Source organism: Mastomys coucha, unplaced genomic scaffold (genome assembly GCF_008632895.1).
Source record: "Mastomys coucha isolate ucsf_1 unplaced genomic scaffold, UCSF_Mcou_1 pScaffold20, whole genome shotgun sequence".
NCBI lineage: Eukaryota > Metazoa > Chordata > Mammalia > Rodentia > Muridae > Mastomys > Mastomys coucha.
The window spans coordinates 84,596,400-84,610,188 of NW_022196903.1; the positions used below are offsets into that span (position 1 = coordinate 84,596,400).

The 13,789-nt window shown below is 44.9% G+C and overlaps 1 protein-coding gene and 1 pseudogene across 3 annotated transcripts in view; one reads left to right on the plus strand and one right to left on the minus strand.

The window, feature by feature from the left end:
- The window catches only part of LOC116099261 (IQ motif and SEC7 domain-containing protein 1), a 330,953-nt gene that overhangs the window by 197,906 nt on the left and 119,258 nt on the right, over positions 1 to 13,789 (minus strand). The gene's annotated exons all lie outside the window — the stretch shown is intronic.
- Positions 514 to 589, plus strand: LOC116100203 (annotated as a pseudogene).

Sequence of the window (13,789 nt, forward strand, 5' to 3'; positions counted from 1 at the left end):
AGGCCTAAAGCAGAGTTCTCCATGCTAATGAGGTACCTAGAGGCCCAGAGGGCTTAGCCAATAAGCTTCCCTTCCCAGACATTCCTCCAAGCAAAAGGTATTTAGTCTCAGGCCCACCCTAAGAAGTTGAGCATGGTTTTACGCATCCATTTTCCTCCATGACAATAAACTGTTTAGAACCATGGACTGTCTTTTCATCAAGATCTGCCATGGGGAGCCATGAAGAAGGCATTCACCTACAGAGCTGCAGGTTAATTCTCCCATAGAAGGCCTCTCTGCTGCCTTCTACCTCCCCAAGTGTCCATGCCCTGTGGCAGAGCAGACTCAGCCCAACACACTGCCTGGTGACCAAACATTCAAATATAGGTGCCATTCTTTTTCATATCATCATGTTCTACTCCTTAGCCCCAGTAGGCTTGTTGCTAAATCATAATGCCAAAAAAACTGTATTCACTTCAACTTCAAAAGTCCCCATCCATAGTCTATCACAGTCTCAACACTGCTTAAAAGTTCAAAGTTCGCTTAGAGAAGAGAGGCTTTGTCTGTGCTCAGTGTTCTGACTTATGAACATCTGAATGAGTCTAATATTCCTTTAAAAAAGTAAGCCTGAGATGATCATCAGTCCAGTGCCCCACAAGTTTGAAGGAGCAGACCATGCCCAAGATGACCCCTGCCCAGCACAAAGTACAAATCAAGTACAAATGGGCATAGCACTCCTGAGACGACCTCAGATACTCAGAGACCCTGGGTGCCACTAAGAGAAGCAAGTAAGTGATGAGAAATGGAAGGGAAAGATAAACAGAAGGGTGTGGGCACAATGAAGAGAGGTAGAACTGCAGACTCAAGGTGAGTAAGGAGCAGCCTGATGTGAGTAGCTGGAGATGCCACCTGGGACCATGGTGGGGTCCTGGCTTGTGATGCCACTGGGGTCACATCTGGGTCTGTGGCCCTGCAGCATCAGGGATCTGTTACCACCAAAGGCCAGGCAGATGCTCCTGGTCTGGACTGTTTCCCAGGGATATGTTCATGTGTGAGGGCTGTGCAGAACTGGATCTACCCCTCAGCTGGGCATCATGTGAAAGCTGGCCCTGGGGACATAAGAGCAGGAGAGCTGACCCTGTCCCTAGCCAGCTGCAATATGTGGGAGAACAGACTACACAAACTGTGGGAGTTGTGGTTGAGCTGTCCCTCAAAAATACAAGCATGGGGGACCTGGCCTACCACTCATCTGCCATGCAGTGATGTGGATGAGAGAGAGATAACCTCCTCTCACTTGCCTCTGAGCACCTTTGTCAGGTGGGAGAGTTGGCCCCGATCGAGTCATGAGAGCAGGAGAGCTGGTCCTGCCCCATACCTGCTGCAGCACTTGGAAGAGCAGGCCCTCTCTGTACCTCATCTGGGCAACATAGTAGAGCTGACCCTGATGGTGTGGGTGAAGGTGGGCTGACCCTATTGGAACAGACGCAGGTGGGCTGGCCCTAAGGGTGTGATCATGAGACAGCTTGCCCAGAAACTTGTCTGCCTTGTAGTGACATGGGCAAAAAGCAGCCACATTCTTTGCCCAATATCATAAGATGGTCTCTATGTCAGCTGCTAATATTCTTCCCCTCTGAAGCCCCTTGAGCCAGGACATCATAATCTACATTACTCTCAACACCATTGTCTCCATGCTCCTATAGTAGGTTCCATTAAGTCCCACTGAAGGCATTCAACTGCTTTCCTAATTCCTGCTAATCTAAAGTTCACAAGTCCACATTCCACCAAGCAGCATGGTCAGGCCTGTCACAGCAATACCCCAGTCCCTGCTTCCAAATCCTGTCTTAGTCACTGTTCTATTGCTGTGAAGAGCACCATGACTAAGGCAACTCTTATAAAAGAAAGCATTTAATTGGTGGCTTGCTTACAGTTTCAGAGGTTTATTCCATTATCATTATGGCAAGGAGCACAACAGCACAAAGAACTACATCCTGATTCACAGGCAGAGAGAGAGAGAGAGAGAGAGAGAGAGAGAGAGAGAGAGAGAGAGAGAGAGAGAGAGAGAGAGAGAGAGAGAGAGAGAGAGAGAGCAGCCCTGGCCATACCAGGGGGCCTTTGTAACTTCAAAGCTCATCTGTGGTGACACACTTTCTCTAACAATGCCACACCTCTCAAAGCTTGTAATGTTTTCTAACAGTTCCACCAACTGGGAACAAAGCATAGGCTCATATATTCGAATAATATGAGCTGATGGGGGCCATTCTTATCCAAACCACCATACCTAGTTCTAACTAGTTGCCAGGCCTCTCCTTAAATGTAGCCTTCCCTAACTGTTCCCACTTTATATTTTGATATAGAGTTTGCTGAGTTCAATGAACTGATGGTATGGATTTGGGTTAACTAGTTAATGCGATAAAATTGAAAGGATTGCAAAGAAATACAAAAATAAAATAGCTGAATTAAAATTGAAGATCAGATGTCAACCTCAGACTTTCCAGTGTACTGCCTGTTGTGGCCTTAGGGCCTTTGCACATGCAGCTCTCTCAACCCAGAACACTGGGCAATGCTTGTTCTCTGAACACCTTTGGGAGCCTCCACAAACCCCTTCTGACTCCATCTTCTTCTAGGGGTAGCACCTAGCTCATGTTCCTAGATCTCCCTCACTATGCTGTCACCTCCTGAGAATTTGGCTCTCCTCCTGCTTCATTCACTCCTCACTTTGCAGGTCTGGAACCACAGTGGATTTGCTTAGAATGAGTAAGAACTGTAGACCACACATACATCAGGGGTGTAGCAGATCTCTATTCAGTATTTATGGAGTTGACACTGGATGTGGCTACTGACTAGGTTGTGGGAACAGCAATGAAAAATAGAAGTACTTGCTGCTCTCCATGACTTCACAGTGACCATGACCGGCTGTGAGGTGATGGTTTGAGTGAGAATGGCCCCATAGGTACATATATTGGAATGTTTGGGCCCCAGTTGATGGAACTGTTTGAGAAGCAGTAGCCTTGTTGGGGGATGTATGATGTGTGTCATGAAAGAAGAAAATTATGAAGTTTCAAAGACTCATGTGATTCCCAATGACTGACTGCTTCCTTTTCTCTCTCCCCCACCCCTCTCTCTCTGCCTTGTGGTTTTTGTCTCCAAATGTGAGCTTTCAGCTACTGCTCCAGTGCCATGTCTGCTGCCATGCTTTTGGCCATGATGATCATGGACTCTAACCCTCTTAAACTGTAAGCCCCAATAAATTCTCTATAAATTGCATTGGTCATGATGTTTTATCACAGTAATAGAAAACTAAGGGCATATGATCAGGGGCTAATGCCATAGAGTAAGCAACTCCAAGAATAGGAGGATGAGGATAGGGCTGAATAGGCCAAAGCAAATGTGATGATTTGAGGGAGATGTGAGGGATGCCTTATGGCCCAGACCACATGATGTCAGGAAAATGGAGAGGACTTATTCTGGTGGTATGAGAGCCATAGGTAGGTGCTAAGCACAAGGGCATGGGACTGAATGTGGTGTGGGAGTAGGGATGCTGAGGAGAGCGTGGGAGGCAAGGGAGGTTCTTCTGAAGAGGTGACATTGGAGGCACATCTTCACATTTGTCTCTTGTTTCCACCCTGTGTCTGTGCTGGATACTGTTTATTTTGAGCAAGCTGGTAATGGAAATTCCCTGACCTCCTGACTCCCTTATCACCTACCCATCCCTCATAAGGGAATCCTCTTGGGGCTGCAATTTCTAAATATAAACTAATCTATTTAGTCATCCCCACCCCTTTGCCACATCAAGGCCATTCTCTCCTGTCCCATCCTCCAGAAACAACCTATACTACAGAGCTCAAAGAAGTCACGCAAAATAACCTGTGGTCAGTCAGCTCCCCATCACTATTCCTTCCTCCAGGGCACAGCAACAGCTCTTGCTCCAAGCCTCCCATTCCCTTGTACCCTGCTATAGACTCTGGAGCTCTGTGAGGTCCTATGAAGATTCACTGTCCCTTCCTGGAGCTAAGTAGAGAACTGCTCTTTGGAGTCCCTTTCCTGTGCCATGCCTACACTCCTCCAACCATATACCCTACTTCTAAGCCTCTTGCAAGCACTAGGGAATAAACAGACAAGGAACCAATGAACAACATACTGTTACCCATTGTTCATAGCACAATACAGTCCTATACCACTGAGATTAAAGATTTCCCCCAGTACATTACATTATCATCCCCATTCCCAAGCACCTGCATGCTGGGCTGAAGGGCCAGCAAGGTCTTTCAAGGGAAGATGGAATTGCTCAGAGGTCAGGAACACCATGTCCACAGAGGGCAGCTTTGAATGCCCTGGCTGAGCACTATCTCTGATTCTGTCCCTGAACAGAGCACAGTTACTTTTCTAATTAAATGTTTCAACTTGTCAGCTAAGCAGGGAGCATAGCAGTTCCAGAGGTTTCTCTCTAGCTATAATCTAGTTATGCTATAATATTGCAGCCTGTCCCCCCATTTATTTAATTAGGAACTGTAGGTGTCATCAAGCTCCATCTCTGAGGGAGCCTGGGGTGCAGCGTGGGAGGAGGAAGCAATCACTGCCCCAGAAGATTTTGAATGCCCTGTGTTGGAGGCACTGGGTTTCATCTGTGAGCCTTCTGTGGAAGAGCCAGGACAAGGATGAAGGATCTGGGCTCCACTCTCATCATCCCTAGGAAACAAGAGCTGAGCATGGCAGGCAGTACAGTCCATAGAGTAGCCTGTCCCAAAGGAACGATACAAGAAAAGTCCCAACAAGTCTGCAAAGGTGGCCAGGATAAGAATGAAGACAGCAGAAATGGAAGTGTATACTTCTCCAGTGTCTATCAGGGGCAGACAGGTCCTCCTAGGTGTCTCTGCTTCATGGCCCTGTCAATCAAGCTGTCCTCACTTCTCTCAGATGGCTGCCTGAGTCTCACCCCTCTCTCCAGCAGCAAGACCAGCAGAGGAAAGATGAGGAACTGTCTCTTTCCTTAGGAAGACCAGAAGTAACACTCACTGCCAATAGAGGGCAAGTTTTTTTTTTCCCACCACAGCTTAGCTCAGAGAAGGCTATGATGGTCTTTGACCCTCACTTTCTCAACTACAAGCCAGTTGGAGGACAGATTAGGATGGTTTGGATCTCATGTGTTCTTCAGTGACCCATATTTTAAATAAATAAAGTGCTGGGTTGTAAGCCTGGGGTGCTACTGAGAGTGGTGGGCACTGGAGAAGGCAGGGCCTAGTAGAACATAGATAACAAAGTTGCCCTTAAGCAGGCACTGGACCCTCATTTCCCTCTTGTTGCTTCCCAGGAGATGAGTGGCCTACTCCATCACATACTCCTGGCAGGATGTACTATGCTGCCACAGGCTCAAAGCAATGGGCCAGGGAATCTTGGACTTGGACCTTTGAAACCAAGAGCGACATTACATCCTTCCTTTTAGGTTAGTCACCCCTAACCTGTGCATTTGTCACAGCCACAGAAGGCTGGCAAGAACAGTGGTCTAAGGGAGAAATGGAGACTGCTATTGAGAATCACCAGGTGACCTTTCATACTCCTAACTGCCCCTGCCAGAGCTACCATTGTGTGATGGTCTGTTCCCCCAGCGGATTGTGTATATGATCCATTATTTCCAATCAGCTAAAAGCCATAGGCCAGCAGGCAACACTCACTAAATAATGCTGGCACATGGTTGATGGGAGTCCATACCAGCCCTGCAGCTTCTTGTGGGAGACAGTGGCAGGTCAGAGAAATGTAAAAATGAGAGAAGAGTTCAGAATAAGCACAGGTGGGCCAGGGACACTCTATTCCACAGGAAAAGATGTAGAGGTACAGGAGGGCCTCAATGCCTATACTCACCCCCAACTTGATGTTCTGAGAAGAGTCCAAAGTATCCATTGATATTCAAGATAAGCTGTTATCTGCAAGCCCTTATAAAATCAAAAAGAAAATCATGTATTTTCTAGATACAGTGACACCTCACTGAGGTAAGACTACATACACCATCACTGCTCCTCACCAGGCAGGCTCAACAGATGCTGTCCAATTTGGGCATAAATAATATCTTCTGTATATCCTGCTAGCAAGGAGTCAGACCAGTGTCCACAGTATAAGTAGAAAGGATGCCATGGTCCCTGGCTCATCTGCATGCCTTGTAGACACATATACCTAGTATGACTTTGCTGAAGCCCATGGATATTCAGAAACCAGTGTATGCAAGCCTTCTAGGAGAACTGCCTCAGAGATGGTGCCAGCCACTGTGTCCCAAGTATTCACTGTAACATTACTTAAATGGCCTCAAATCACATTGTTTTTCAATGCCCTATGCATAGGAATCAGCAGAGCAAAGCAGGATCCCTCCAAGAAATATCACAGTAGGAGTTTGGAGGTCAAGGAAAAACAGCTGGCCTTTTTCCAAACCAGCCTTGAACTGATTCTGTTGCCTCTCGCTTCTGAAGTCTGGTATTAGAAGTAGGAGCCATGCCTTGCAATAAGGCTTTCTAGGAGTCTGAAGAGACTTCCTGTTTCCTAAAGGGTCTCCTGGTTCGCAGGGATGGCTTCCCTTTCCGGGCTTCTTAGTGAAAAGCACAATGCCCTCCCCACTCTTCAGGTCAGAAACTTAACTTCCTGATCCTTCCTATTCCCTCACCCAAGTCGGCACTGGGCTAGCTGCTCCTGAAGGGTCTGTCTTCTAAGTCACTACAGAGTCACCATTCAGTCTTCTGGGAGTTCCACTGCTAGCAATTGACCACAGAAAGACCAGCAGCTGTAGTGGAGTGTGGCCTGAAGATTAGAATAACTTTAATCAACTTTCAGAAGCTCCAGCTTCATTATTATAAGAAACAAAGTTCATCAAGGACCACTGTCCCTATCCCTGCAATCCGGGAGAACAGAGAATAGGAAGTGTTCCAGTTCTGTGACTTGTCATCACCAGCAGACCTCACCTCAGAGACCTGTCAGCTTGTGCTCTTGGCATGGGGGTGCTTTGAAAGGCTGGGCATTATAGTGATGCCCTCATGATTGGAATCCTGCTATCTGCATACCTCTTTCCTGCACAAGATAGAGAGTGCTGGCCCAGTGTGACAGATACACAGAAGCCTGGTCTTCTTGCCTGGCTGGTGCTGCAGCTGTTTGAGTCTATGCCTGCTGATTCCTAACACTGATGTCAGGATCTTGGAAGCTCAGCATTCTTTAGTTTTCCACTTAAAATGCAGGGGGACATGTGGAATGGTCTTTCTCAAGTGACTTTGAAACATACAGGACATTGCTTTTAACTGTGGTCACCCTGCAGTGTCACAGTTCTGCAAACAGATTCCTCCTATCTAAAACTCTATGCCCTTTCATTAACCCTTCCTTCTCAAGGTCTCCTCCCTCCCGAGCCTCTAGCCACCATCTTCTGCTGTTTGCTACCGGTTCAGCCTCCTTAGGTTCAGCATAAGTGAGATAAGGCAGGATTTCTTTCTGAGATGATAGGCACGGTGCATGAAAACCATCCCCCAGTATGTAGATATAGCTATACAACATGTGCACCCCATAAATCATTCAAATGACTGTCAATCAAAAATAACTCCAAAGAACATGTAGCTAAAATACAGAAATACAGCTGACCACTTGCCATCTTGGTTCTGTGGCTACCATTGTTTGTAACCCTCCTGGCTTGAGGGCTGCCTCTCATAACCACACCTCTCTGCCCACCTCCTGCTATTTGCCACGCCTCGCTCCTGGTTCCAGTTACATCGGAAGTCCCGCCTCTACAGAGACCAAAGAAGCTGCTGATTGGGCATATATGCTGATGAGCTTGGAGGAGGGGTTTTGCCTCACCTATTCTACCTGTTGGCTTGTAACAAAGACATTATTAAATTCAAGATGGCTGAGTGATCATAACTCCTGTCTAATTTTTATAGAGCCTTCCACGTGGGTAAGGTATAATTATGGCTATCCTACCTCCTTCCAACTCCATATTCCAGGTAACCCATTCTTTAACGTTGCCGCTGGACGGCAACATCTGTTTTTTACCTCGCTTCCTGAAACCACTTTGTTCCCTCATCCAGGGTGTCACTTTCAGGCCTGAAGGCGGTGGCAAATTCTTAAATCATAAGTGGCAGTCCTCCTGGCCACCCCCTTTCATCTCCCTTCACCACCCCCAATTGACTAGTTTAGTTAGTCCCTTTGTGTCATGCTGGAGTACAGGATATGTGGTCATTGCTTCATTCAATTTCCTGTTATGTAGTAGTTCCTGGACCCTCCAAGGATCATAGTTGCATCAGTCATTATGGTCATGATTATGGGTTTTGGGCTACTGGAGAGTATCTTGCTAGATTAACTGAGTAAAAATTCCTGAACCTAGAGTCTATGATGTGCTGTGACAGTTGTTGGGTCTCTGTCTAGGGCCTAAGGTGAAGAACAGATGGTACAGAAAGGTGACTGGTAGTGTTACATTCTCTACTCAGGACTTTCTGGTCCCTTTAAATTGGCTAGACTCTACAATGTTGAAGAAAATGGAGGACTCATAGATATGTTCCTCAGGACTAGAGCAGCTTATACCTTGCTATACACTTAGTGTTCATGTCAAAATCACTAGCTTTGACATTCCCTCCAGCATCTATGGTGTTGTTGGACTTCAGATCTACAGTTTATACTTTCATAGTGTGTCTGCAGAACCTCCAGCAGCCTCCTCCTCCTGTAGGTGAGCAGCCCATATGCTGATGTGGTCTCTTTGACCTGTGTGCTTCATCAACATTGACTATATCATCACTGGCCATGCTACTGAGGCTAACTAAATAAAAAAGGAAAAGGAAAAAAAAATCAGTAAACAAATTAAAAGCTGACAGAAAAAAAAATTCCAGCAAAGAAGTAAAGTAGCCATAAATTCCATTCTATGGACTGAAATTCCACCTGGCCTGGCTCTTACAGACATGGTGTTTGCAATCCCCTAGTTGGTTCTTTCTGATGGCAAAGCAGGAAACAAATCAACCATAGCTTGGTATATCTAACAGCAGTCATCTCCCCTTTTGGCCTCAAGGGGAGTCCAAGTGGAGATCATGCTGATGACAATGATGACAATGATGATGACTATGACGATGACCATGAGAGCTTTCACATCAGTGGATCATGGAGACTGATAGTCACTTGTTTGGAGAGTCAAGCCAATAGGTTGCTCTAATGTCCTTTTCAATTTTGAGTCTAAAAAGCTATAAACTTGACTGTAAGACCTCATCTTCTACATACACAGTATCCAATCCCTTTTCATCACACCAGCCTGACTAGTGTCAGAAGGAAGGTAACACCTCACTAACTTTGAGCTACTATCACAATTGCCATCTCCTAACAACACCACAGGGCACATTACTAACGTCGAAGGGGCTGGAAGAAGAGTTTTCCCTGAAGGTCCTCATCAGATTTCCTACCAGAAACCTTGTTACAGAAGGCAGTTGGGTTGATTCTTTCATGGCGATGAAAGTCAAAACTAACAGTGAAGAATCATACTGCCAGAGACATGGTCCTTCCAATAGGACTGAGAGATGGAGCATTTCCACATACCCTATTTCCTCTGTGCTGCTATAACAAAATGTCCTGGACTGGGTAATTTGTAATCAACAGAAATTACTTCTCACTATTTTAGAAGTCTAAGACCAAGACAGTCAGGAACTCAGTGCATGAGGAAGGTTTGCTTTCTCTCTCTAATGAGGCATTGTTTGCTCATGTGGCAGAAGGACTGAACTCAAGCCCTTTCTCTAAGGGTAACACATTCTGTCCCAGAGGGCAAAGTGTCATTGTGTCATCATCATGTAAGGCCCTTTAGGACTCTTCCCTTAGAGGTGAGGTCTCAGTGGGGATTTTGAGGAGCACAACCATCCCAACCACAGTACCAGATAAGAAAGAGTTGGCCTCATTTGTCTCATCCAGTTGTCCCTTGCATGCAAGGAGTCTTTAGGTTGAAGTGAAGGACATTTGACAGCAATTAAGAGCTTAAAAACTTAAAGGCCACTGGCAAAGGTGAAAAGTGTTTGGTTTGGTTTTGTTTTTTTTTCTTCAACATGATTCAAGAGATAATATAGAAAAATGAACCAAGTGTAAAACTGATGTTGGATGCCCAATGCAAATACCTGTAACACTGTGACATTGTTAAGTGAGAGGGCAGGACAGAGATGTCCAAGAACACTGTTCCATGTTATAGAAGCTATACTGCAGAGGGGTGACCACTGAATAAGTGTATCCTTGTGGGAACCACAAAACAAACACAGGAACAAGCTAACATGGCTATACAACACACCTAAGATGAAAGGGATAGGAATAGAATGTTTCACCATAAAAATAAACTGAACAGAACAGAGACAATCCTATAGGAAAAAGGGAGCAAAGACATAGAAAACAAGGGGAAAATGGCAGAAGTCCTGACTTATAGGGAATTGATTAAGGAGAAACACCACAGATCCTACCAGCCTGGGTAGGATCTTGAGAAATATGTCCTAAACAAAGGGAATGACAAGGAGAGAGGTATTCGGCATCCATGAACTCAGAGCAGGTTGGAAAGCCAAAGTGTGATGACCAGAGAGGGAATGGAAAGATCAAAGATACTCTGAGAATGGAGCATTCTTGTTTCTGTGTGAAGCTAGAGAAACTGAGGCTCAGGGAAATGGAGCCCTTCTGCTGCAGCCAATACACCCTCACAATATGGTTCCAGAGTCCTCTTGGGCTCAAACTCAGATCCTAGGTCAACAACAGAGTAACCATCTCTAAGTATGCTCTTAGTGAAACTACAAATGAGAGCTACAAGGTTTTAGAGACAGGCAGATTGAAGAACTCAGTCAAACCCCACTGAGTCATCAGTAGGTTTCCCATCCCACCAGTCTCTCTGGATCATCTCCTACGCAGGCACCAGACTATTCTAAACACATAGGTGGCTTTTTGCCTAATTTGAATTTAACTTGATTCTGACTCCTGAAATTAATTAAATTCTGACTACCTGTGTTAAGAAATGGGCCAGCAGTGCCCCCAGAAGCAAGCAGGACACATACATACACTGTGTTGTTGTACATCAGTGTTGCTTTCCTGTCCTATTTCATACTAGTTGAAACACTACCTTCTGGAGGGAGATGGCAGGCTCATAAGACTCAGGGAAGCCAACAAAACTGACAAGACTCAAAAAATGCAGAAATTTTTGACTTGAAAAGCTCAGAAACTTATAAAACACATGAGTCCGACTCATGAGGTTCTCCTAAAAAATATACAAGAGGTAAATGATTGAAAACTACTCAGTGCAGCTACCTGCATACTGTACAGGGAGCTCCAGGGATGTCGTTTTTATGAGCTGTCATCCATGCTGGGGTGATTAAGGTGTCCAAGCATCACCCTGTAGGTAAACACAGTAAACTAGACTATTGATTTGGAGGGAAATTTTGTTGGGTTGTCATCGGCCCCCTGTCTGGAGTGAATAGGTGTTTTTTTCATGTCTCCCCAGGAGAAGTCACACAACACAGTTGAAGACCCACATTGTTCTGGCCTTATCTAGCACTCTAGATAACTGAAAGGAATATTAATGAAATGTAAGGCTTTCCCTGAGAAAATTGCTCAGGATGTAGTACTGAGAATCAAGAAGACAGAAAGTAAAAAGCCAAGCTGTGGAATGAAGAATGTCCCCAGAAACTTACAGAAGGAGAGTAGGATGCATGGTGGAGAGACAAATGGAAACTCTGAAGCTGGTACTCTAGCACTTTCTGTTCAAGACAACAGGGGTTCCCTCCAACCCTGCTCAGATACTGAAAGAGTTCTGCCAGCAAAAACTAATAGGGAAAGGAAGAGAAGAAAGTAACACAGACACTGAATGTGACACATACTATCTGCTGCCCATACCCCCACCTTTTTGTTTGCTTGTTTGCCTTAATTGGTCCATGGGCCTTGAGAATGGAATCCTTACTCCTACAACCTCATGGAGCACATGTACACTATATCCATTGGGTTGCATGGCCTTAGTGAGAATAAAGCATGAACAGAGCATGTGCTCAATAAAGACTCCTAATTTAGTGTGAACTCTGAGTTTATTCAGTGTCAGATCCAAGTTGACAAAGATGTTTAGAGAAGGACAGATATAAATTCAGAATCATCTGACCCCAGTGCCTGTACTGATTCCATAGTGCTAAGCCATGTCTGTGTACACTATGTGATAGTTCCTGTCTGAAATGAATCCTTAAAGCTTCTATGTTACAGGTTTGGTCCCAATAAAACAGCCAGGGTTCCAAGATGGAGCCTTTGGAAGATGTAAAGGATAGTTTTATGTAAATTTGACACAACTTAAAGTCATCTGAGAGGAGAAAATCTCAATGTAAAAAATGCCTCATAAGATAGGCAAAACTGTAAGGCATTTCTTAATTACTGAGTGATGAGGGGGGCAGCACATTGTGGGTGGTGCTCTCTGGTCTGGTGGTCCTGGATTCTGTAAGAAAGTAGGATGAACCAGCTATGGGGAGTATGACAGTAAGTAACACTCCTCCATAGCCTCTGCATCAGTACCTGCTTCAAGGTTCCTGTCCTGTTTGAGTTCCTGTCCTGACTTCCTTCAGTGATAAACAGTGATGTGGAAGTGTAAGCCAAATAAGCCGTTTCCTCTCCAACTTTGGTCAAAGTGTTGTCACAAAAGAGAATCCCTAACTAAGACAGAGGTGATTCGATTATAAAGGCTGTGACCTCATCGATGGGTTAATCCATTTATAAATTCGTAAGTTAACAGGCTACTGAGAGGTGGTAGAAACTTTAGGAGGTGGGACCTAGCTGGAGGAAGTATGTTACTCCAGCATGTCCCTGAGTGCTAGGTTTCCCTTCCTATCCCACCTAACATTAAAGAACTTGCCTCAATGTTCTGTTTTGTTAGAGACCCAAAATGATGAGGTCATGTACCATGGATTATAGTCTCTGAAACCACAAACCAAACCAAGTCTTTCCTACCTCTAAAGTATGTTTTTCTCAGATATTTGTCACTGCATGGAAACTGGCTAACATTCATCTCAAGGCCACTGGCTCAGTCTTCATTTGGTTACTAGGGGCAAGGAAACAGAAAATTCCCCAGCTTGTTTCTCTCTGGTCTCCAAAGCCAAAAGCATGGCTCTATTTACCTGTCATGCAAACTCTCCTACCACATCTGTCAGTTCTCATATTGGCATTGTGAGGGAAATGACAAATATATTCTCATCTGGGGTTTAGAGGTAAAGAAAAAGGGCCCAGAGTCAGATTTAGTAAGGGCAGGTAGCACTAGAGTTAACCAGATGGCGGGGGTCAAGCGTAAGAAAATAAACAACACAAACCAAGGTCACATGCCATCATCAGAACCCAATTCTCCCATCATAGCAAGTCCTGGACACATCATCACACCAGAAAAGCAAGATTCAGATCTAAAATCACTTATCATGATGATGATACAGGACTTTAAGAAAGACATAAATAGCACCCTTAAAGAAATACAGGAGAACACTGGTAAACAGCTAGAAGCTCTTAAAGAGGATTCACAAAAATCCCTTAAAGAACTACAGGAAAACACAATCAAACAGGTGAAGGAAATGAGCAAAACCATCCAGAATCTAAAAATGGAAATAGAATCAATAAAGAAATCAGAAAGAGAGACAACCCTGGAGATACAAAACCTAGGAAAGAAATCAGGAGCCATAGATGCAAGCATCACCAACAGAATGCAAGAGATAGAAGAAAGAATCTCAGGGGCAGGAGACACCTTAGAAAACATTGACACAACAGTCAAAAAAATGCAAAAAGCAAAAAGCTTCTAACCCAAAACATCCAGGAAATCCAGGATGCAATGAGAAGA